This window comes from Pinus tabuliformis, chromosome 9, assembly GCF_031772625.1.
Source record: "Pinus tabuliformis cultivar Carrire ecotype Pingquan chromosome 9, CPIR1, whole genome shotgun sequence".
In the NCBI taxonomy this organism is placed as follows: Eukaryota; Viridiplantae; Streptophyta; class Pinopsida; order Pinales; family Pinaceae; genus Pinus; species Pinus tabuliformis.
Window position 1 is genome coordinate 562877992 of NC_142307.1, and position 26361 is coordinate 562904352.

Below are 26361 nucleotides of genomic sequence, written 5' to 3' on the forward strand. Positions count from 1 at the left end.
CTTCTTGGTGAACTAAGAAAATTCTTGATCTGATTTTCTCCTGGAGTAATCTTCCACTTCCTTGCCCTTATTGCAAGGTTTCTTGACTTTCTTGGAATCTTCTTTGACCTTATTGGAGGCTTTGATTGTTGCTTTACTAGACTCTAAATTCTCCTCTCTAGTGTGCATCTCATATGTTGTAAGGGTCCCATGTATTTTCTCCATTGTGAGAGTGTTCATATCAGCCATTTCCTCAATCGCAGAGACCTTATGATTGAACCTTGATGGCAAGGACCTCAAAATTTTCTGAATAATGATGTCATCTTCAAACTTCTCATTTATACCCTTGATCAAGTTAGTTACTTCCTAAACCCCGTGAAAATATTCACTAATCTTTTCTTCTTCCTTCATATTTAGGTTCCCAAACCTCGTCCTATAGGTTTGGACCTTTGCCTTACTCACGTTCTCATTGCCTTCATATTTTTTTTGTAGCTTTTCCCATACTTCCTTCATTGATATACAATGCATTACCTTGATAAGTTCAGCCGCACTAAGTCCAACCAAAATATGATTTTTGACCTTGGAATTGTTTGATAAACTCTCTTCCTATTAGGATCCGTAGGAAGAATACCAGGGACTGTGTATCCTAACACCACAATGGCATATACATCAACTCTTAGGCTCATCAAATGTCCTTTCATCCTCAACTTCCACATATTGTAGTTATCTATGTCAAATATAGGAAGTTTAATGCCTTGAACAACCTTAATCCCTTCTCGATTTCTCCATGGTGAGAGTGTTCATATTAGCGATTTCCTCAATTCGAGAGACCTTATGATTGAACCTTGATGGCAAGGACCTCAAAACTTTCTGAATAATGATATCATCTTCAAACTTCTCATTTATACCCTTGATCAAATTAGTTACTTCCTGGACCTTGCGAAAGTATTCACTAATGTTTTCTTCTTCCTTCATCTTTAGGTTCCCAAACATCATCCTATAGGTTTGGAGCTTCGCCTTACTCACCTTCTCATTGCCTTCATATTTTTTTGTAACTTTTCCCATACTTCCTTCATTGATATACAATGCATGAACTTGATAATTTCAGTCACGCTAAGTCTAGCCAAAATATCATTTTTGGCCTTGGCATTGTTTTGATAAACTCTCTTCCCATTAGGATCCGTAACAAGAATACCAAGAACTGTGTATCCTAACACTACAATGGCATAGACATAAACTCTTAGGATCATAAAATTTCCCTGCATCCTCAAATTCCATACATTATAGTTATCCACATCAAAAATAGGAATTTTAACGCCTTGATCAACCATAATCCCTTCTCGATTTGTCCTTTCAGTAGTTAAGTTGTAAAAAAGGGAGTTGTATCTAATACCACTTGTTAGAAATTATTAATAGTGAGATGTATTACACAAATATTACAAGTTTTTATGCAAATAACAACTTCTCTAAATTAAAACTTAAATAGAACAAAGAGATAATCATGCACATATAAAGCATAAGTAACCTCACTTGAAGACACTGATATTTTTAGGTGGAAAACCCCTAGGGTAAAAAAACCATTAAATTGTTTGTTTCTTCTTCTTCTCTATTGATTAAAAATATTCTCATTTACATTCTTCAACTAGCCTCCACTATCAAGGAGCTCCTACTCCTTATAAACGAGATTATTTGGCCACCACCTTGGAGCCACCACTGCTACAATAGAAAGGTCAACATGAACTTAGCTTGAGGCCATAACCTGAATTCACAAACAGTTCTGCAACTACAATAAAATTTTAGACTGAATCACAGTTTCCACCAAGTCATTTCTTTGAAGGATAAATCAATTCCCCACGCACACTCTTCAAAACCAAATTTTCAACCCCTGCACAATAGTCAGATTCATAACGGATATTTGATCTTTGAAATATTTTGATGTTCTACACAGTTTGCTACAACTGCTGAAAAACAAATCATTCTCTCCTTAGCACACCATGCACACACACACACTCTCTCACACAAAATAACCAACCAAATATTCTCATAGCCTACTCGTATTAAATTATTAAAAGCAATAGGTGATGGAGCACTCAACAACTCTTTTCATACATGGAATTGGTTCGGGTCATTGATCTTTTCTCCTTGGATTTATCTGCCACTATCATTATTTAATGAGAAATATTCTTCACTTTAACCACCTTATAGAGGATAGAAACAATTTATTGACCTTTTGGATCAAAAGTCCCAAACAAAAACCATCGAAAAAACTAATAAAAACATTCAGAGTGCGCACATAAAGTAGATAAATTCACCAAAAAAGGGTAATGCACCCTTCGTTCTCACCTCCTCCATTATAACGCAAGTTCCTAAGACACTACCACTGTTACTAATACTCTATGTTCAACTTCTTACCCTCATTACTCCACTTAAGGTCTCCTTCCTCAAGGACTTTGGCAGCTCATCTTCAAGAGATTGTTTGGGAGAATATGACAAACTTCCCTAAGTGGTTTGACACCATGACATATCATGAAAACCTTCAGAAAAAATACTTATGACTCAGTTCAAAGCATATACTTCATGATTACAGGGCATACATAAAGTGACATCAAATTTGTAGCTCAGCTTCAAGAGTGAGCTTGATACATGATGACAACTTTCCACAAATAATTTGAAACGATGAAAACCTTCTAAAAAACATATATAGGACTTAATACATGACATAATACTCATGGATACGAGGCATACGTTAAGTGACATTAATGACAACACCAACATGCCAACAATTCCTAGTAATCTCTGGGACTTTCCACAACGCTAAAAATTCGGCTCTAATTTTTTTTTTGAAACACTTGGATTCAATAAATTACACAACTCAAACTTACCATTCTAAGAAATTTATGGCAAATTTAAGATAAATTTGGTAATAAAAAAAGGCCCAGAAAAAAGGAAAAAAAAATCTTATAATTGAACTAAGCTGTTTTTCAACATGTAAAATTATTTTTAAAACATGAAAAAAAACATATCATATATATTTTCTAAAATAATTATGCCTCATTTTTTTTTTGTTTTTTTCTTATTTAAAAAATAAAAATAAAATAAATTATTGTAATATTTTAAATGATGTTTTGATTTTAATTTGAAGAATTCTATATGTTTTTATTTTAATGTGTTAAAAGAAAAAGAAAAAGAAAAAAATGAAACTTATTGGAGTTATTAATATTATAAAGCTTTGCTCAAATAGTTGGATTTAATGGTGCAAAGTGACAAGGTTTTCACCTTTGAGAAAGGTTCAATTCCCATGAGAACCTAATTCATAGCTATGGAGGCATGTTGAAGACACACGTTAGTCACACTGATCTGTAGAAAAACTAAAAAACCAAAATAAAAAAAATATTATAAACTTTAAAACTAAAACTAAAACTAATTATTTTTATGACATTCTATTTTTTTTAGTTAAGTGCAAGTGTGGCATTAAATTGATTTAGAAATTGTTTATATTATCTATATTAGTATTGCATTACTAAAAACACATTGGATATAAATATGTGTGTATGCGTGACTGTGAGAAACAAATAAATAAATAGAGAATTCTATGAATTATGTCAAAGATATATAACCTACATTTATTGCAAAGACATCCTTGATAGATTTGATAAATTTGTTTATAAACTCATATAGTTTGTAGTGACTATGATTAAGCCTTTACTAATAGATGTATTTACAACATTAATTGTTATTTGATTTTACTTAGTAATGACATGGAATTATAAATTGGGATTCTCTCTTAGATAATCTTGATTAACCTTGAAAATTACTAAACCATATGAATCAACAAAGAAAGCTATGTTCTTTAATGGACCTTTAATCCCACCTAGCGTGGAAATTTCCTACAACTTTAACATTTGATAAATATAGAAAAGATGCACCATTCTCCTCATAAAGAATGACAAAATCATATAAGCTTAAATCTTCTTTTGACGTATAGATGATAATAACTATTAATATCTTAAAAAGAAAAAATGATTAAAAATAAAAACTAACCCATCTTGCCATAATAACTATTAATATCTTAAAATGAAAAAACCATTAAAAATAAAAACTAACCCATCTTGCCATAAAAGACTAGCCCCACATCCCAAAATGACCCCTACTTTATTAACAACATGGTGAAAAAATTCAATTACACTTTAAGATATCAGGTAGCCATTATTACAAAGGATTCCCCTCACAAAATACCATCTAGCATAACCTAATGCTCTTAATGCATCCATATCTAAGCTAACCCTTATGTCTTTTGTGAGAAAGTTGCCACTAATAGAGTATGTGAAATTGTTATGGACTCAAAAATAAATGTCAAATAAACGAATTTGAAAGAAAGCTAATCACCCACTTAACATTTTTTGTTAAGAGTTTAGCTACCACTAAAAGCCCACAAACCATTTACATGGCACGCAACCATGGTCCTGAATGCAAGGGGATTTTGTAGGAATATGTGTTTCCTTTTTGGGACGGACTTGAATAGATGTATGATTAGACAAATAAATGTACATAATCTCATCAAAGCTACCCTACAACATCACACTTGGAGACAAATTATTAGCAAAAGAAAAGGTTGTGGCCTTCTCGAAAAATTTCGTACTAATTACATGTAGTGCTGAAAGTGTTGAATTCGATAACTTTTTCTCTATATTCTCACAACTCGCTGTTCCCAAATGAGCCCTTTCCTCTGCAATTATGATGCTAAACAGATCAGAGTGACACATATAGTAGAATAACAAAATGTAGTAGGGTTGTGATATTAACTTCACTATGGATGGAATAAAGATGGGGACGTAAGATAAGGTAAAGGGAAGGTGTTTTAATCATACACGGTAAGAGATGTAAGAGGTTTCAACTCTCATGATTATGAATTCAATTTGATGTCTATGTTTGCAAAATATTATAATATGTGATGTGTTGAAGTTAGAGAAAACATATTAAATATTCTTAAAGATAAAGTAAATAAGGTGTGTTACTTTTATCATGACAAATAGAGGTGCATTGGACTTTAGATTTGACACATGTCACTTTAACTTTGATAATTGTATTTGAAATACATCATAGGGGAAACATACAAAACATACTTTATGAGATTGTGTGAAATTTGCTAACTTTAAATGCACACTTGAGGCTGTGATATTACCCACAATATTGCACTTTTCCAATAAAGAATAATGAATGATATTACCTGAACAGTAAATTGGTTCAGATTAATCGTTAAATTCCATTCCAAGCTCTTTCCTCAATAAAGAAATGCAAAAGATTCCCTTCTCTGTGAATTTGCATAGATAATCTAAAGGCCTTAAGTTGGTCCTTGATTGAGAAAATATGTTAATAACGTTCACGTACACATGATTTTTTCCTTAAGTTGGTCCTTGATTGAGTTTCTTCTCGACAAGTCGATAAGGAAAATATATTAATAACGTTCATGTACACATGATTTTTTTTATAAAATTTGTGTCATTTGATCAAATATTTCATACTCCCTTGATTAAAACTTAGTATGATGTGTTGTTTATTCAATACAATTAATCTCATTTTATCGAGTCGGTTATTTATATATAGTTTGGTGGGATTGTATCTTCGTTATATTTAATATATATATATATATATACAAAAATCAAATTCTATTTTACTTTAACAAATTTAATTCTTTACAAAAACTTTTATCAAATATTAATAATTATAAGAATGAAAAAGCAAAGTATCTCTTATTAATCCATTTCTTTAAGAGTTAATTTTTTTTTCCAAAGGAGGCAAAGAGGACCAAAAAAGAGGTTGTAGATGCAATAGCAAACTCTTGCAAGAGTTGAGGTAAATCTTATTAAATGGGCATAGAATTGAATTGATCACAGACTCATTCCACCCCATTCCCTCTGTAATTAATGAATATTATCACATGGAACATAATAGAATTGAATGGAAAAATTAATCACATGCCTCTCAAAGGTAATGTTATTATGTAGAAACCAGTTATAGTCACCTTACATGAAAAAAAAACTTAGTTATTCGTAAGAAAAAAAATTAGCCTTCATTTGGAGGGGATCCCAATCAATCACAATAAATGTTGAGGGGGCCTCAAAAGGTATCACCCTCCTTTGGAACTCCTCAAATATTACTAACTCTAATTAATTTTAAACTCAAAGGACTTCCAATGCTAAATTTTAACTTGTAGGATTGACTAATCATAGATATCTCTCCAATGTCTATGACCCCAATATACATGTAGAAATAACATCCTTCGTAAGAAGCATTCGAACATTCCATCATCTGATAGGAGAAAATTTATAGATCTTGTGTGAAGACATCAATATGATCAAGTCCCTTGATGAAAGGAGAGGATGCTTATGGAGTTTGGATATGGATTTTGAATCATTCGAAGATACCATTCAAAGTCTTAAATTACAAGACCTAGAAACCTCTAATGGTATTAATTCTTGGAATAATAAGAAGGTTCGATCACATTAGGTCACCTATGTACTTGAACATTTTCTCATTTCGAAATCACTCATGCCTAGAGGTCTAATCCTTAATGCATCCATTCTTCCAAGCATGGGTTAATATCATTAGCCCATATGGCTATCACTAGATTGGATAGGTACTACCAAAAATCAATCATTCCACATTGAATCCTTTTGGTTGCACCATCCTTCTTTCCACTAAAATGTTCCAAAATGGTGGAGAGAAACACCAATATACTAAGGTATTATAGTGAATTGCTTTCAACAATGGTTAAAATATCTCAAAACCCATATTTGTAACTGGAACAAGGAGGAATTTGGTGATATATTTCAACCACAAAATGTTCTTATGGAAAAAATGGAACTCATCTAGCAGTAGATCATTCTCGAGGGCAGATCTTAAGACATTTCTTAGTAGGAATCTCAATTCAAAGTATAGCTATAGTAAAGAAATAAACAATGGAAATCTTATCGAAATAGAAATCAAGAACTCAATGGTTAAAAGAGGGGGAAAAACACAAATTTTTTCACTAGCCTATGATTCAATACCAACTTTCGAAATATAATTTCCTCATTAAGGATTTTCATGGAAACAAGCTATGGGCCCACATATATAGTAACCCAAATTGTTAAGCTTCTACCGATCTCTTCTTTCAAAATATTAAAGGGATAACCAAGTCACCATTTAAAAAAATCATCCAATAGATCCCACCTTAGTCACTCATGAAATAAACAGATCTATATTGGATCATTACATTTTTTTCATCTATCTCAATGCTTTTATAATGGAAAAGGTAGAGGAATCAAATTAGAAGAGATTTTTCCTAGGTTCAATCCATTTAAGGGAATTATGGTTTGCAACCTTATGAGGTCATTTTGAGCCTTATATGATGCTTTTAAGGCGAAAATGTTTCCTTTTGAAACCTAGAACCCTATGATGTTATTCTACACTCAAATACCTTTGTAATGGTGCAAGAATCACATCAATTGGAGTTCATGATAGCTCATTGGAAAGGTATTCAGGTCTACTTTCGAAAACACATGGAATTTCTTCATTTGAAGCTCATTTGACCCCACAAAAGTTGATTCTCCCAAGACTGCTTCTGTGTGTCCAAAAAGTGGTAGAAGACCTGGAACAAAATTCCAGCCTGATGTTCAATCCAAAGGTAGGCTAAGGCGGGCTCTAAAGGGAAAAAAAGAGGAGGATAGGCTTAGGTTTCTTGCTGAAGATTCCTTGGATCATTAAGATGCTTGATGATGGTGCTTCTCAGCAATTTTGGTTAGGTTTGGAGGAGATTTTGTTTTTTGAAAATTTTGGAAATTGCACACAGAAAATTTGGCTCAACGTGCAGCGCCACTTTTCCTAGGGGCACCCAATGCACAAATTGCTTGCATTTTTGGATTTAGAGCGATGAGTACATGCACCCTATGGATTTGCTAAGTTTTTGGGGCAGAACTGGTCCACCAAAAGGTAAAAAAAAAAAAAACCCTAAAAATGACCTTTCTGCCACTTTTTGGACACACAGAAGCAGTCTTGGGAGAATCAACGTTTGAGCAGAGAAATGAGCTTCAAATGAAGAAATTCTAGGCGTTTCGGAAATTAGACTTGAATACCTTTCCACTTATCTATCATGAGATCAATTTGGATGCCGGGAAGGCTTCCAAGAAGGACCTAAAAGTGGCATTGCGCATTGGGCCAGTGGCGCTGCGCGTAGGGAAAATTTTGCATAGGATGGCTATTTTTCTATGTTTTGATTGTGTTCATGGATTTTCTCTCATGGACGATGTTTTACTGATGTAACTGATGACTTGGCTTGTAAATATGATAGATAATTAGTAGTAGAGGGTAGATTCATTACATAAAAGTCAATTTGAGCTCAAATGAATCAGTTTTTCACTTTTAGAGGCAAGTTGTTAAGATGCCTATATTCTTGTTTCTTGTTCAATGTTGATTATATTACCTCCTCATCTTAGGGATTCGACCCCTGAGGATGGGAGGAGGTTGAAACAATGCCTATATCTTCTTCTTCTTTCTCATTATCAAGGGTTGGACTCAGTTGGATGCTTATGCCTTGATTGTACATCATTTGTAGCAATTTAGTAGGAGATTAATAAAAATTGCAACTATTTCTTTGGGATCCATGTGGTATGGAGTTTAATTCAGTTTCTTCTCTTGTGATCATATGTTAGAATGTTTTGTGTACTTCATTAATCATTTCATTGCTTCTAAGTGAATTTTTTCAAGTTGATAGGCATAATTCATAACATGACTGCTCTGCTTTAGGTAAATATCCACCATTATATGTTTTCTACAATTTAGGAAGGATCCATGGTAACGCATGCTCTTCCTAGCTTCTCACCAGTCTTAAAATACCTCATCCATCAAGTCGTAGAGTGCTAAACTTTATGCCTACCTTGCCCCATTGAACACCCTACAATTTTGACCTAATTCCCTAGCCCTAACTGTCTAGCTCCTCTTCATCCAGCAAAACCCCTTCAAAATCAAATCAAACCTTGTGCTACTATACCTAGCCTAATATCCTTTTCCTGATTCGGTCATCTTGGCTGAGATCCTTACGGAGAGAGCCCTCTCCTGGCCTAGTAGGGCTGGCTACTTGGCTAAGCGTGGTTTGTTGTTACCCTGGCATTTCCTTCCTTCAGCCTGAGGTTCAATCCAGGTGATAACACTATGGAGTCAACAAGGGAAAGGCATCCCTAGAGATGTGTATGTATTAAAGGATAAAAAAAACAACCATAAGGGTTGCTACAATCATATAGGGGAGTGCTCAAGGAGCCTAAATGGATACCACCCAAGAGTGAAGTTGAGCATGATACGTAATTGTTGTTGGACTCTCCATTTCCACGTGTTGGATAGTATATATATTCCATTCTAGAAGAAAGTGAAGTAAATAAGTAGTTGTTGGAACAGGGTGTGATTTGACGTTAAGCCATATACACACCCCATGTTAACCCTAAAAGCCCTTATTAATCCCTATATAGTGAGTGATTTCCATTATCTATTATTATACTATTATGTAGGATATAACCTTTCATGATCCCATGATCTAGGTCTGGGTGTGACAAAGGACCCTTCCAAGACCTTTTACTTTCGTGATGTGTTAAATTGCATTTTTAAAAGAACATAAATGAATGCATCTACATGTTGTAAAGAAGAGGAACATGACATTCATCAACCCATGAAAACATAAGCCATTGATAATGGAGTTCGTCCAGGAGGGACTACGTCTTCGGGCCCCGATGTCAAGAAGGTGTAGACCGTTGCATTAAGTGTTGTCAATAGTGATGATGTACATAAGAGGTGACATCACTATCATACAAGGAAAATGCCCTCACACAGGAATGGCGCCAAGAGATGTTCCGCTACAGGAACTCTCAGTCAAAAAGGACTTCTATCAGTATGACATAAACTCATGCATGATGATAATGAACATCCTGCCAACATGGCATAAAAAGGAATTTCAATGCAATCATACATGGTGATGCATGAGTATCCCATCAACATAACGATAAAGGGATCTCAAACAAAACATGACGAATCATGACAATAAGTACATCCCACAAATGATTTTGCATCACATCAAGCAGGAATCATGAAAACAAGTAAGAAACAAGATCCCTCATCAAACATCAAACAAGGATCTGTGTAGCACAATACATAACAAAGGAGTACATGAACACACTGCATATATCTCACATCCAGAGGCCATTTGAAGAAAAGGATGTCAAGTTGCTGAAGCTTTTCATACCATCGATCCCACGACGTCGAATTTCATGGAATGATTGCTCTCACGTTGAATGCTAACACCTGCACTCCACTTTGAAAAGTGGTCGAAAAATGAATTGAGAAAATGGAAAATCTAAATGCACCATCAAATTTGTGGCATCGAATAGTGCAAAATCCACTGTCAAATTTCTGAATTCTGAGAAAATGAAAATCTAGGACTCAAGGAATCTTTTAGATTCCCCCTAGATTCCTCAAAGATTCCCTCCTCCGGGTCCTCTGCAAATATGATGCTCAGATCAGGAAGCTAACTACGCCATCGGGTTCGTGTCGTTGAGAGGTGTAAGATCGACATAAAGTTTGTTCAATTTGCACACTGCAAAAATTTCACCCTCCTAAGAATTTTTCCCAATCATGGTTCTATCTACAATTCATTAATTAAAAATTTACATCTCGATTTCCGTGCCCGCTCCTGGTTCCTCCATCCTTGGGCGCACTAATGAAATGAAGGTTTATATAAATTTTGGTGGGAAAAATTTACAAAAAAAGTTGGTTTAGGTGGATTGGTTAAAATCCCTAAGTAATAAGGAGGAGGTCGGATGATCAAACATTGACCTCTCCTTGCTAAAACCTTTTTCGTTTTGAAAAACTGTAGATTTATTTATTTGCTTTTGGGTAGTCGGGTCCGCATTGGGCGGCCCACCCCCATAACCTTTGTAGCGCATTAAATGAGGGCACACTTATGTGTTGTTTGTTGGTGCATTAAACGTGGTGTGTCGTTTGATTGGTTTGGAGGTTATGTGTGAGGGTGCCCGGGAGGCAGGCTGGTCGCACCAGCCGGGCGGGTTCGAGCCCTGCCACCCTCGGTTGATCATATGGTAATTTGTGGTGGGGCGTGGGCTAGGTCCACCGGACGTGGCTCGCCCACTGCCCAAATAATGTTTGTGTTGTAATGTATGAAGGGTGCAGTCGGAGGGCTCGGCAGGGTAATGGCTGTCGAGCCATATTTAATTTTTAAAATGTTATTTGTTTGCAGGAGGGCCGGCTGGGGTCATGCCCTATCGGCCCATAAAATTTTTGATTTTAATGTCATTTGTGTCCGACGAGGGTGGCGGGGGTCATGGCCCGCCACCCAAAAGTAATATTTTTTTTATTTTTTATTTTTAAATAACCAACATATTTTTTCGAATTTGTCTAATATAGGGGATATTAGACAAATTAAAGAGGCAACAATTTCACCCGCTTTTGGGAGCTAGGTTTCATGCCTCGGGGTCAGTCAAATTGTAGGACACTTAAACCTGGCCCACAGTCCAACTTTGACCAAAACTTTGACTGGCTCGTACTCCCTCATACGATCTCGGATTGACAAACCATTCGCATCGTTGCGATCAAGACGACAAGTTCTATGCTTTGGTCTTGATTCGAGAGCATTCTAGTCACTTTGATTTTCGAGCATACATAAGCCTTCTTTATCCTGTATGTGTCTATGGAGCCACTTGGATCATCCTATTTAATTATAATTGGAGACATTGTCTCATATACAAACACACACACACGCGCCCACTCACACACACACACTAAGGAGATATAGTCTTAGGATCATCAAATCTTATCTCATACATTATATTCATTATAAAAGGAGGTTTCCCATTTAAATAGGACTATAATTATTGGTTTCTTATCACTTGTAAGGCACAAGGTTCATAACATTTGATATAAGAGTATATGAACCAAAGGTTTTACTACTTGAAATAGTTCATCACGGTATTTTCCCTACAACTATTTTTTCGGAAGTTTCAGACATTGAAATTTGGATCATATTGAGGGAAAGTATCGAGGAAAATCTGGTTACAATTTCATATAATGTTTAACTATACTTTTGGATATTTTCTCTAAGAAAGTTAACATTCCTAAATGCTCCTAAAATCAATTCCAAATAGGATAGTTTGACATTTTCGCTATAGAATTTTTCTAGGATGTTTTAGATGCTGATATTGAACATATTGAGGTGAGATTATATGGAAAATATAGTTCAAATTCAATATATATATATTTGCTATACTTTCATAGAGATGCACTAAGAAAGTTAGGATTCCTAAATGCCCCTCAAATCAGTTTCAAATATGCCAGCTTTGGATTTTCTCCATCACATTTTTTTAGTGAATTTTAGATGATGGAATTTAGATTATATTGTGTCAAGATCTTAGGAAACATTTGGTTAAAATTTTAGATTTTTTTTCCATTTACTTTATGAGATGTACTCTATGGAAGTTAGGGTTTCTAAAGGATCTTGAAATGGATTTCAAATAGGTCAACTTGGTAGTTTTTCTATAGCTTCTCTTTTGAGAATATTTAGACCATTCAATATCCATATATATTAGAAGAAATATATAAGTATGTCAAGGGAAATTTTCATAATTATATTTTCCTAATTTTGAATTTCTAGTTTCACACACTTTGTATCTGAATATCACATCATGCCTATTATCACATGTCTAACTCGTGTGGAGAAGATTTTGTTTCAATCAAACAACAAAGAGCACATTCCGGGCCTTGGTATTTTTATCCAAGATGATTCTTCCTTTGCCTTTAATGGGGACTAGAGCATCATTTTTGAAGCTAACTTCTCCTTTCTCGTACTCCTTTAGTTGTTAGAATTTTCTCTTATCATCTCTCAAGTGCTTGGAGCATCCACTATCAATAAGCCATTGTTCATGCTAATCATGAGCTATCAATGCTAACTCACATTTTTCAGATTTTTAATACTTCTCTTTCCGTCTCCTCAATGCGTTTTGCTAACTTGGCCTCTCTTGAATATGATACATGGAAGAATGTGAGAAGCTAAATTTTCATCCACTTGCTTATGACCAAAATTATTGCATCTAAAAAAATTGATCTCATTCATTAATGGAGTAAAAATATTTTTACCATAATTAGCATGCATGCTATTAGATTCTTGAACAATTCTTGTTCTACAATTGATGTCGTTGTGTCCAAAAAGGTGACAAGCAAAGAAATAACCATAAAATAAATAAGGATAGCGGATAATGAGTTTCCACTGAGGAGAAGTAGATTTTGAAGACCTTGGTTTCTTTACTTGCTGATTCTTGTATTCCATGATAATTTACTATTGATTTATATGGAGCATCATTGTCTTTTTTTCGCTTGTTTCTAGTTGAAATATTTACTTAACTATATTTTCCTTTCAGAACATATGCATTACTGGAGTTTGGTTGATTTTTGACATCTTTTTGAGGGGGTTTGACCCCTAAGGAAATTTTTTCTTCTAGTGACCTTTGCACATTGAGAATTTCCTTTAAGGTTTGAAATCCCTTCATGAACTTTTGCTTTAGACATGATTGAGATTTTTCCTTTGATAGATCATATTTGAAGACAAAAATTTCTTCTTCAAGCTTGTGGTAATTTTTCTCCCAAATATCCTAGTTGATTGGTTATCACCTCTTCCTTCCTTTTCGAGTCCTACATCTGTGTTTTTAGGCAAATTATATCTTCTTCATGAGAACATGCACTTTGAACCCTATAAATCTTCAACTTGAGTGACTCATTCTCTCACTCCAACTCAACCAACTTGTTTTGCTGAACCATAATCTATTGCAGTAATAAATGCTTGAAGTTTTATAGCTCCTCTACATGTCTTCAAGGATTCATCAACAATATGAATCTTATTCTCCTTCATTTTGCACATTCCCTCCTTTAGCAACTTGTTCTTGTCTCTTGTGTTTCATAGCTCATCTAGTGCACTAATGAGTTCTACTTCATAATTTATCCATGCATATTTAAGATCATATCCATATTTAGATTCAAATGTCATATTAACACATTGATTGTGCTCCTCTTTTGATGACGATGGCTCACTGCTATCTTCTCAAGAGTCATTTTCTTCTTTGGAGTGATATCTCTTTTCATTTTAAGCTTTACCTCTTTGATACTTCTGAATTTTATTCTTTCTCTTCATCTCATTTTGCTTCTCCTCTTTTCCTCCGCTTGTGAATGGACACTTTGTAGCAAAATGTCCAACCCTTTCACCATCAAACACTTGAAGGGAAATTTTCCTTTGTATTTTCCGGAAACCCTTTCTAGCTTCCTAGTGAAATAAGAAAATTCTTGATATGGTTTGTTGCTAGAGTAATCTTCCTTTCCTTGGCCTTATTGGAGGTTTTCTTGACTTTCTTGGAATGTTCTTTGACCTTCTTGGAGGATTTGAATGCTGATTCACTAGACTCTAATTTCTCCTCTCCAATGCACATCTCATATAATGTAAGGGTCCCAAGCAGTTTCTCCATGGTGAGAGTGTTCATATCAACCATTTCCTCAATTTTGGAGACCTTATGATTGAACCTTAATGGAAAGGACCTTAAAATATTCTGAATGATGATCTCATATTCAAACTTCTCATTTATACCCTTGATCAAATTAGTTACTTCCTCAACCTTGCGGAAGTACTCACCAATGTTTTCTTCTTTCTTCATGTTTAGGCTCTCAAACCTCATCCTATAGGTTTGGAGCTTCTCCTTCTTCACCTTCCCATTTCCTTCGTATTTATTGGTAGCTTGTCCCATACTTCCTTTGTTGATTTACAATGCACAACCTTGATAGGTCCAGTCTTGCTAATTCCAGCCAAAATATCATTTTTGGCCTTAGCATTGTTTTGATAAACTCTCTTCCCATTGGGATTCATGGGAAGAATATAAGGGATTGTGTATCTTGACACCACAATCACATATGCAACAACTCTTAGGCTCATCAAATGTCCTTGCATCCTCAACTTCCACACATTGTGGTTATCTATGTCAAAGATAGGAAGTTTAACATCTTGACCAACTGTAATCCCTTCTTGATTTCTCCTTTCAGCATTTAAGTTGCAGACAAAGGAGGTGGCTCTTATACCACTTATTATAAACTATCAATAATGATATTTATTACATAAATATTACAAGTTTTTATGCAAATAACAGATTTTCGAAATTCAAACTTCAATAGAAAAAATAGAGAATGATGCACACATAAAGTATAGGTAACATCACTTGAAGACACCAATATTTTTAGGTGGAAAACTCCTACGGTAAAAAACCATTGAATTTTTTGTTGCTTCTTATTCTCTATTGATTAAAAATATTTTCATTTACATTCTTCAGCTATCCTCCACTAGCATGGAGACCCTACTCCTTATAAATGAGATTAGTTGGCCACCACTCCTACAATAGAAAGATCAACATGCACTTAGCCTGAGGCCACGAACTCAATGCACAAATACTTCTGGAGCTATAATGAAGTTTTAGTCTGAATCACAGTTTCTACTGAGCCCCTTCTTTGAAGGATAAATCAATTCTCCACACACTCCCTTTAAAAACAAATTTTCAATCCTTGCACCAAAGTCAGATTCAAAACTGATATTTGATATTTGAAATATTCTGAAGTTCTGAATAATCTGCTACAACCACTGAAAAACAAAGCATTCCCTCATAACACCATGCACACACTCTCTCTCTTTCTCACAAAAAACCAACTAAATCTTCTCATAGCCTACTCGTACTTGTAATTTTCCGAGATGGTTAAATTACTAAAAGCAGTAGGTGATGGAGCACTCAACAACTGTTTTCATACATGGAATTGGTTTGAGTCATTTAACTTTTCTCCTTGACTTGATTTGCCACTATCATAATTTAATGAGAAATATTCTTCACTTTAACCACCTTCTAGAAGATAGACAAAATTTCTCGACCTTTTGGATCAAAGTCCCAAAAAAAAACCATCAGAAAAATTAATAAAAACATTCGAAGTGCACAAATAAAGTAGATAAATTCACCAAAACTAAGTGACATACCCTTCCTTCTCACCTCCTACATTATAACTTAATTTCCTAAGCTACTACCAGTGTTACTAACATTATGTGTTCAACTACTTACCTTCATTACTCACCTTAAGGCCTCCTTCCTCAAGGACTTTGGTAGCTCAACTTCAGGAGGATGTTTGGGACAATATGACAACCTTCCCCAAGCAGTTTTACACCATGACACATCATGAAAACCTTTAGAAAACATACTTATGAATTAGTACAAATCATAGACTTGATGATTATATGGCATGCATCAAGTGACATCAAACTTGTAGCTCAACTTCAGGAGTGAGCTTGATACATCATGACAACCTTCCACAAACAATTTGACATCATGACAACCTTCTAAAAAACATATATAGGACTCAGTACATGACATAAGACTCATGGATAAAAGGAATACATCAGGTGACATTAATGGTAACACCAACATGCCAACAATTCTTAGCAATGTTGAGGCATTTCCACCGCTAGAAACTTGGTTATGTTGTTTTTAGATTTAGTGCTCAAAAAAAGCTTTTGAAACACTTAGATTCAATAAATTACACAGCTCAAACTTATCATTCTAAGAAATTTATGGAAAATTTACGACAAATTTGGCAATAAAAAAAGGCCCCAAAAAGGAAAACATATCTAATAATTGAACTAAGCTATTTCTCAATATGTAAAATTATTTTTAAAATATGGAAAAAAATAAAAAAATATTTCATATATATTGTTCTAAAATGATTATGTCTCATCTTCTTGTTGATTTTTTCTTATATAAAAAATAAAAATAAAATAAATTATTGTAATATTTTAAATGATGCTTTGATTTTAATCTGAATAATTCTATACATTTTTATTTTAATTTTTTAAAAGAAAAAGAAAAAGGAAGAAAAGGAAAATTATTGGAGTTATTAATATTATAAAACTTTGTTCAACATAGTTGTATTTAATGGTGTAAAGTGAGTGTCTCACCATTGAGCGAGGTTCAATTCCCATGAAAACCTAATTCAAAGCTATGGAGGCACGTTGAAGACACATGTTAGTCACAAAGATCTATAGACAAAGTAAAAAACCAAAATAAAGAAAATATTATAAAATTTAAAACTAAAACTAAAACTAAAACTAATGATTTTTATGACATTAAATATTATTTAGATAAATTTATTTTAATTTAGTGCAAGTGTGGCATGAGATTGGTTTAACAACTTTTTTTTTATATTTTCTCTATTAGTATTGCATTACTAAAAACACATTGAATATAAATATGTGTGTATGCGTGAGTGTGAGAAAAAGAAAAAGAAATAGAGATTTGTATGAATAATGCCAAATTCGTATAGCCTACATTTATTTCAAAGACTTCCTTGATACATTTGATACATTTGTTTATAAACTCATATAGTTTGTAGTGTCTATGATTAAGCCTTTACTAATATATGTATTTACGACATTAACTATTATTTGATTTTACTTGGTAATGACAGGGAACTATGAATTGGGATTCTCTCTTGGATAATATTGATTAAGCTTGAAAATTATTAAACCATAAGAACCAACAAAGGAAATTATGTTCCTCAATAGACCTTTAATCCCACCTAACATGAAAATTTCCTATAACTCTAACATTTGATAAATATGGAAAAGATGCACAATTCTCCTCATAAATAAATGACAAAATCATATAAACTTAAATATTAAATATTCTATGGATGACTATAACTATTAATAAATTAAAAAAAAAACAATTAAAAATAAAAACTATCCCATCTTGCCATAAAAAAACCTAGCCCCACAACCCAAAATGACCCCTGCTTTATTAATAACATGATAAAAAAATTCAATTACGCTTTAAAGCATCAAATAGTCATTATTACAAAGGATTCCCCTCATGATATACCATCTAGCATAACCTAATGCTCTAATGCATCTATATCTAAGCTAACGCTGGTGTCTTTTGTGATAAACAATTTGAAGGAAAGCTAATCACACATTTAACATTTTTTTTAAGAGTTTAGTTACCACTAAAAACCCACATACCATTTACATGGTACGCAACCATGATCCTCACAAGCTCTTTTGCAGAGAATGCAAGGGGATTTTGTAGGAAGATGTGTTTCCTTTTTGGGATGGACTTGAATAGATATATGATTATGACAAAGAAATGTACATAATCTCATCGAAGCCACCCTACAACATCACTCTTGGAGACAAACTATTAGCAAAAGAAAAAGTCGTGGCCTTCTCGAAATATTTCGTACTAATTACATGTAGTGTTGAATTCACAACTCGCTATTCCCAAATGAGCAATAAAGGTTGTTTATTGCCGTGGAAAACTTTTTCTCTATACTTTCACAACTCGCTATTCCCAAATGAGCCCTTTCCTCTGCAATTATGATGCTAAACAAATTAGAGTGATAGATATAGTAGAATAACAAAGTGTAAATAACCCAGTGTAATAGGGTTGTGATATTAACATCACTATGGATGGAATAAAGATGGGGACGTAAGATAAGGTAAAGGGAAGGTGTTTTAATCATACACGGTAGAGATGTCAGGGATTTGAACTCTCACCATTATGAATTCAATTTGGTGTCTATGTTTGCAAAATATTATAATATGTGATGTGTTGAAGTTAGAGAAAACATATCAAATATTCTTATAGATAAAGTAAATAAGATGTGTTGGTTTTCCCATGACAAATAGAGGTGTATTGGACTTCAGATTTGACATATGTCACTTTAACTTTGATAATTGTATTTGAAAAACGTTTTAACATAGTCAATTTGTCATAGGGAAAACATACAAAACATACTTTATGAGATTGTGAGACATTTGCTAACTTTAAACGCACCCTTGAGGACGTGATATTACCCACAATATTGCACTTTTTCGATAAAGAATAATGAATGATATTACCTGAACAGTAAATTGGTTCAGATTAATCGTTAAAGTCCATTCCAAGCTCTTTCCTCGCAAAAGATCCGTTCTCTCTGAATTTGGATAGATAATCTAAAGGCCTTAAGTTGATCCTTAATTGAGTTTATTCACGACAAGTCGATAAGGAAAATATATTAATAACGTTCTTGTACACATGATTTTTTTATAAAATTTGTGTCATTTGATCAAATATTCCATACGCCCTTGATTAAAACTTAGTATGATGCGCTGTTTATTCAATACAATTAATCTCATTTTATCATAATTATGATTCGGTTATCTATATATATATATAAAATTTGTGTCATTTGATCAAATATTTCATACGCCTTTGATTAAAACTTAGTATGATGCGTTGTTTATTCAATACAATTAAACTCATTTTATCATATTATGATTCATATATATATATATATCAAATGAATTTTGCATATATATATAAAGTTTGGCGAGATTGTATCTTGATATCAACTTAGGTTTAAAGGTTAATATCATAACAATGGATATGGTCAACAAGATGGGTTGGAGGTTCATGATCAAACGGTCCTATTTCCATTGGGATGAGTAAATAAAAATGAAAAAGGATGGGTAAATAAAGATGCAAAAACTAAGGTAAAAAAATAGAAAAAGATAAAATTTGCTACTGGTTTTGATTTTATTGATGAAGTAGAATTGGATATAGTTGTAGTTGATGTAAGAAGAATTGGGTTTGGGAGTACGTATATCTACATGTAAGATGAAATCCTCATGCAAAGAGCCAACTAGTACCACCAAATTTAGGATGGAAAATCATTCATCATAATGATGCACAAAGGTAATTCCAATGTTTCATTAATGAGTTCCAACCTAACTAAGAAAACAACCAGTAGTAGCAACAAATATATTTTACTTTTTTGAAGATAAAATCAATCTACTATGGAGTCAGCAAGGCAAAGGAATCCCTAGTGAGGTGTATTAAAGGATCAAAACAACAACTAGAAGGGTTGCTACAAGTGTATAGGGGAGTGCTCAAGGAGCGTAAATGGATACCACCCAAGAGTGAAGTTGAGCATGATATGCAATTGTTATTGGACTCTCCATTGTTAAGTATTGGGTTGTATAGAGAGTCCATTCTAGAAGAAAGTGAAGTAAATAAGTAGTAGTAGTTGTTGGAACAAGGTGTGATTTGATGTTAAGTCATATATAAGCCCCATGTTCACCCAAAAGGCCCTTATTAATCCACATATATTGGGTGATTACCGTTATCTATTATTATATTGTTATGTAGGATATAACCTTGCATGGTCTCATTTCATTATAATTGGACCCATTGTCTCCTACACGCACACACACACACTAAGGAGATATAGACTTAGGATCATAAAATATTATCTTGTACATTGTATTCATTATAAAAGGAGGTTTCCCATTCAAATAGGACTGTAATTATTTGTTTCTTATAACTTTTAAGGCACACAGTTCATAACATTTGATATAAGAGTATATGAACCAAAGGTTTTACTGCTTCAAATAGTTCATCTTGGCATTTTCACTACAACTTTTTTTGGAAGTTTCAAATCTTGAAATTTGGATCATATTGAGGAAAAATATCAAGGAAAATCTAGTTACAATATCATATAATGTTTAAATATACTTTTGGATATTTTCTATAAGAATGTTAACATTCTTGCATGCTCCTAAAACCAATTCCAAATAGGATAGTTTGGAATTTTAGCAATATATTTGTTTCTAGGATGTTTTAGATGGTGATATTGAATATATGGAGGTCAAATCATAGGGAAAATATAGTTCAAATTAAATATTTTTTTTTCTATACTTTCGTAGATATGAGCTAAGGAAGTTAGGATTCCTAAATGCCCCTCAAATCAATTTCCAATATGCCAGTTTTGAACTTTTTCCATCACCTTTATTTAGGGAATTTTAGATGATTGAATTTAGATTATATTCAGGCAATATCTTAGGAAACATTTGGTTAAAATTTTAGATTTTGGTTCCCTTTACATTCTGAGGTTTACTCTATGGAAGTTAGGGTTTGTGAGGGATCTTGAAATCAATTTCAAATAGGTCAGATTGGTATTTTTTCTATAACTACTCTTTTGAGATTTCTTAGACTGTGCAATACCCATATATATATTAGAAGAAATATAGAAGTATATCAGGTGAAATTTTCGTAATCATATTTGAGTAATTTGATATCTAGCATGTTATAGAAGTTTTCTCATGGGAAAATGCAAAAAATCAACAACTTTTCGAAAATTGACCATAACTTTCAGTCTTTCACTTGGAATGTCAAATTATGTTCAAACTTATGGAATTGCAAGGAAGAGATATCATAGTATGAGATACTAATGTTCTAGATCCATAATGGTTCAAATATCAAAGATATATCAAGAAAAATTTCACCCGTTCAAATATTCTCCAAATTAAGGTTTTGAAGGCACGTAACTTACAAGTGGCATAAATTTTGATTAGAAGATGCAATATGTTTTTGGTGACTTAAAGTTGTGCTAAAGAGGAGTATGATTATTATTTTCCAACACGCCTCGAAATAAATATACTACACCAATTAAAAGTCTCGAAGGCTGATATAGGACTTATGAATAATGTGAAGAATTATAATTTAGGTTCTCTCGATTATAGAACAAAGTTAATGAAATAGATTGTTGTATGTTGGAAAAGGTGTATTTTATTACGTTTTCAAGAAAGTATCAAAATATAAATGACGGACGAAATGGAAAATGATAACGATTAAATGGAAAAGAATATGAAAAAAAATAAGAGAGCAATACAAAAATCCATTAAGGAATTACAAACTATTCTAAAGGATCTCCCTAAAAAGTATGTCAAGATCTAAGGAAATGATCACATATAAGGTAAAGCATGGTGTTGAGACCCAATCACATATGGGGAGCATTATATCACAATTGAAGAGCACAATTATTGAGTCATAGAACTATAATAATGATTTTTCAATCCAAGTTCCACATCATCAAGGCTTTAAGTCAACAACAAAGAACTACTACATTCCAAAGGTTGATATGATGAAGTTTGATGGTAGAAATTATATACTAATGTATAATCTAGATGGAGAAATAATTTTCTCTACACAAAGTTCAAGCTGTATAAGAGGTAAAGATATTGCATCCATTTTTTTAGAACTAGACCAAAATTTATGTTATGAGTGGCTTTGTGAATGTATACATTATTATGTTATATATTGGTCCATTTTTATAGAGAGATTGATAGAACATTATGGGGATGTTAAGATAAATACAATGTTTAGTCAATTGGTAAATCTTCAACAAAAAGGTCTATTTACGAAGCACATTCAACAATTCCAAAAGTTGAGTCTAAGGGTAAATAAAATTTCAAAGCATAATTTGTTAGACCTATTTATAGGGAGTTTAGAGGAAGGCATCCAGCATGGGGAGAATTTGTTTGAACCTAAATATATAGGGCATGTTTTTAGTATTGGAAGGAAATATGAAAGTAAAAATATGGCCACTAGAAAATTGGTCACTAATAGCTATAGAGAAAAATTTTCTCTATCTCCTAAATTTAAAAGGTTAACTTCTTAGCAAATGGATGAAATAAGAGAAAAGGGACTACGTTTAAATTGTAAGGCCAAGTACAACAGGGGGCATAAATCAAGTGATAATAAGTTATTCTACATGCACAATGAGGATGAAGAAGGTAAAGAATTGGAAGAATCATAAGATGTATATCTAGAAGAGCCTACTCCAAAAACGTATGGTCATGTATTGGCCAACATAAGTACTCTACAAACCCTGAACATAGATGCATATATCCAAAAGAGACAAATATTGATTGGTTCAGCTAGAACCCATAACTTCATCAATTACTAATTGGAAAATGTTCTTAATTTCTTTGTGTTAAGTTGAAGATGGGGGAGTATTTGTAGGATACTCCCATGATTACAATCGAAATGGGTGGTGTTGTTTTTTTAATAGAGGTTTAATGGTTAGAATTGTTGGGATCAATGGCCCGTAATTTTCAATATCATTTCATAATGTTTTCCTTATAAGGAAATAACATGGATATTAGGGGTATCCAAGAGAAACCTAATAAGATGATAATATCTAGTAGCATATTATTTAACTGTTAAAACATCTATATCCTCTTCTTAAGTAGATCTCCATAAGGCTATCAACAATACTTCCAAGTTATTTGGAGAGATTCCTAAGGGCCTTACACCTACTCAAGATCATAACCATGTTGTTCGTTTGAAATATGGAAGTGTAGCACCTAACATTAGGCCTTACAAATACCCATATGCATAGAAGAGTGAGCTTGAACATATGGTTCAACAAATTTTACAGGTTGGCATCTCTAAACCAAGCCAAAGAACTTTCTATTCACCAATGGTGATAGTTATTAAAAGTAATGTTTCATTGTGCAAGTGTCCAAATTATAGACAACTCAACATAATGATAATCAAAGATAAGTTTCATATTCATATCATTGATTAATTTGTACATGGACCAATTTTCTTTACTAAGTTGTTTTTTAATTCCAGATATCACCAAATTAAAATGAGGCAAGAAGACATTCCCAAAACAACATTATAAAATATAAAGATCATTATGAATTTTTGGTTATGCCATTTGGATTTGCAAATGCACCTTCAACATTTCAAATATTGATGGATTGTATTTTAAAACCCTTCCTTACACAAATAATACCTACTTTTCCTCTCTTTATCATCCTTTTAAGGCAGGTATAATGCCAAAGTATTCCTGTAAACAATACAAAAGCTACACGGAGTACAAAATATTACTTACGTGACAAAGATCCAGTTTCCACAAGAAATTTATGGACTGAATTATTTTCTTGTTTGGGTACTCAATTGTCTCACAACTTATCTTACCATCATTAATCTGATGGGAAATTTGATATTGTGAATAAGTGTTTGTAATGATATCTACGTTTCTTTGCATTTGATAAATAGAATGAATGGGTCAAATGCTTTCCCTTGGAAAAATGATGGTACAACACACCGTTCCATCATCAAAATGTCACGATTTATTTCACTTTCTAAATATCATCTTCCATTAATAACATCACCCTTCAAAGGGACTATAAAGGCTTAATCAATATATGAACATATATGAAACCAACAAGAGGTTATCAAACTATTAAAGGAAAACATGGCTGCAATGAAAAATAGGATGAATCAACAAGCGAGTGAACATTGCAGTGAAAGGGAATTTGATGTGCGAATAGGATATTTGTGTGATGACAACCATATAAATAGATATCCCTCAATAACAAACAAAGGAAAATAAATTAGAACCAAGGTATTATATACCCTATAAAGTGTTATGAAGGATCATAAGTATGGCTTACAAATTAGATTTTCCTCCATGTTCACATGTACATCCAGTCTTCCATGTCTCTTCCTTAAAGAAGCTAGTTGTTGATAACATCCCTATCCAAATTACAATACTAGAGATTAATGAAGAAGAGAAAATTATACTAGAATGAAAAATAATCCTAAAATCAAGGATGAAGTAACTGAAAATTCAAGCAATTACTAAGTACCTCATCAAATTGAAAATCCTACTAGTGAAAGAAGTGATGTGGGAAGATGAATTTTTCATGAAAAAATACGCTTATATAGTAAAGTGTTGAGGATAACACTTCTTCTAATGGGAGGGACATGATAAGCCATATATAATCCCCATGTTAACTATAAAACCCCTATTAAGCCCTAAATATTAAGTGATTACATTCGATTATTATATTGTTATGTACGCTATAAATTTTCATCGTCCCATTTTATTATAATTGTACCCTTTTCCTCCTATATATACTAAGAAGACCTTGTCATAGGATCATGAAATATTGTCTTATATATTGTATTATTTGTAAAAGGAGGTTTCTCCCTTCAAGATGATTATAATTATTGTTTTTTTTATTATCATTTTTAAGGTGAAAAACTCATAAAATTTGACCAAATACCTTACCTTATGGATCAACCATCTTAAATGTTCCAAAGAAGGTTGGGACATTGTGGGTGTGCATTGATAATAGGGAATTAACAAGTATTGTACTCAAGAAAAAATTACTCCCTTCTCGGTATTGATTATCTATTATATTAGTTGTATAAAAAGAAATATTTCACTAATATTGACTTAAAATTAGGATATCCCCAAGTTCAAGTCAAATAAGAAGACACATGTAAGACCACCTTCAAAACTACACAAGATTTGTGTGAGTGATCAATTATTCTATTTGGTCTATGCAATGCATTAGCTATATTTATGATATTAATGAATGATGGATTGCGTCTTTATCTGGATTATTTTTTAATTGTATATTTAGATGATATACTCGTTTATAGTGTTACTTGGGAGGAGAAAATCCCACACAATGTATGTGATCGATATTTTGAAGTAGTACTAGCTACTAGTAAGTTTCAAGAAATATGTTCCTACACAACATTAATTGGTTTATTTAAGTTATGTGATCAATGGGGGGAGCTTAAGATTGATCCTACAAATATAGAAGCCATAATGAAGTTGTTAGTCCCTAAATTTTTTTATGAAGTTGTTGTTTCATTAGAGTAGCACAATATCTAACAAAATCTATAACTTCATTTTCATCAATAGGTGCACCACTCAATGCTATAAGAATGAGTGGCAATATTTTATAGTGTGTGAAGGGTCATCATGAGGAAAAATGAGCAAATCACTAGTTCGCATGTTACCAAACTTGTATCATCCTTTAAATTAGATATGCTGTTAGTGGGTGTGCCATGGGAGTCACAGTGTTGATGCATGGATTAAATCTGATATGATACCATTTTGAAGTCTTTCATGGGGTAGGTATTAGCTACCTTACCTGAAACAAGGAGCTCTATGGGCTATTAAAAACTATCCAAAAGGGAAACGCTATTTGATTAAAAGGATATCATCATCCACAAAGATCACCATCCATTACCATACCTGCAAGCCTATAGTAAACAACAATAGAGTGGAAACTACAAGTGGATGGGGTTCTTATAGTAGTTTTATTTATTAATAGAATATAAGAAATAAACCATTGAAAAGTGGTCCAACATGCTTTTAATGAGACCCATATAAAAAATTATAGATTTGGGAACCCTAGTGTACATAGAAACTGTTACCTATGTTGCACATGGAGAGGCATATATAGAAGATAAGGAATTTAAGAAAGGGTTTCATAAATTACATATCTATGGTCATGCAAATGATGGCGACATCACATTTGATTATAATATCTAGAATGGCTTTCTCTATAGGTTGGATGAGATTTGTATTCCTAAGGGTAAGCGGTTGAAACTAATCAATAAGGCTCACACCTCAAAGGTTGTAGGA